Genomic DNA, 1252 nt, shown 5'->3' on the forward strand with positions numbered 1-1252 from the left:
CAGACTCAGTCAGCCTGTGTTGCCCTAACAGCACTCCATCCAATGCAGAACATGGAATTGGCCATTCATGGCTGAGAACAGCTTGCTGACAAGCTGGTATATAATCGCGTCAAGTTACAAGATGCAGAGCAGGAGCTTGATCACCTTTGGGGTGAGCATGAGGAACACACAGATGAGATTCATAATCTCAAGCATGACTTTGAATCACTCATTGCTTGTCTGGAGGACTCTCTCAAGATGAGCAACAACAACCTCACTTGTTCTCTTGATGAGAATGATAAGCTAAAGGGCAAGCTGTCTGCTTTCAACAGCACCCCTCCCCCTCCCTGTGCTCCTCTCCCTTCTGCTGCTTGCAAGGTGGCTCCCCCTTCTGCCTCTCACAAGGCAGACAAGTTATATGATGTCCCAATGGATGTTGGCCCCATTGAAGAGGCTCCAGCAGCCACCCTGATGACCTCTGCTGTTGCAAAGGTCTCCACCATTGCAAGGGTTCCTCCCATTGCCCTCAGTAAACATCCCGCCATGGACAAGCTCCCATCCATGTGCCCACAGAAGATGCAGTCTCTTGTGACTGCCACATCTCTGCCATTGGCAAGACATACAGTGCAGTGGTTGCCAGCTTGTCTGGCAAATCATCCACTCGAAAGGATGAGATGGTGTACACCTTGCCACCACAGTTTGCCCCTATGGGCATAGTGATCACTGGCAGTAAACGCCTGTTAGGGCAACACAGGCTGACTAAGTCTGCTCACCTAAGAGTGCCAAGAGTCTAAGCAGGCAACAAGGAAGTGGAGTAGACCTGATGACTAAGACCTATCTACAGTATAGGTACCTGTGGATGATCCTAAGAGACCAAGTCTGAAGAGACAGTCCCAGGCAGAGTAGGCCTTATATTTATACCTCTGTGGTGGAACCTGCTAGAACATCTTGCTTACTCAGCCTAGTCAGGTGATCAGGTCATATGACCAAGGATGAGGTCATATGAGGTCATGCACAGCCATGCACAGCAGGTCACCTGACCATCCAATCCTTCCAGCAGGTTCCAGCACATGCCAAGGTATACCAGCTACTTCCATGTCATAAAGGCTTAGTCATGTCTCTTGACCAAGCAATGAGCTGGTGCCCTGACATCACCCCCCCTTCTAGACATGCTGTCCCAGCATGTTGATACTCCTTCTTCTGCTTTTCCCTTCTTCTTTCCAGATGTCCAATCAAAGAGAACCCTTTTAGGTGGTATAGTATAGTTAATGAG

The sequence above is a fragment of the Dacryopinax primogenitus genome (assembly GCF_000292625.1).
Source record: "Dacryopinax primogenitus strain DJM-731 SS1 chromosome Unknown DACRYscaffold_2, whole genome shotgun sequence".
NCBI classification, from domain to species: Eukaryota; Fungi; Basidiomycota; class Dacrymycetes; order Dacrymycetales; family Dacrymycetaceae; genus Dacryopinax; species Dacryopinax primogenitus.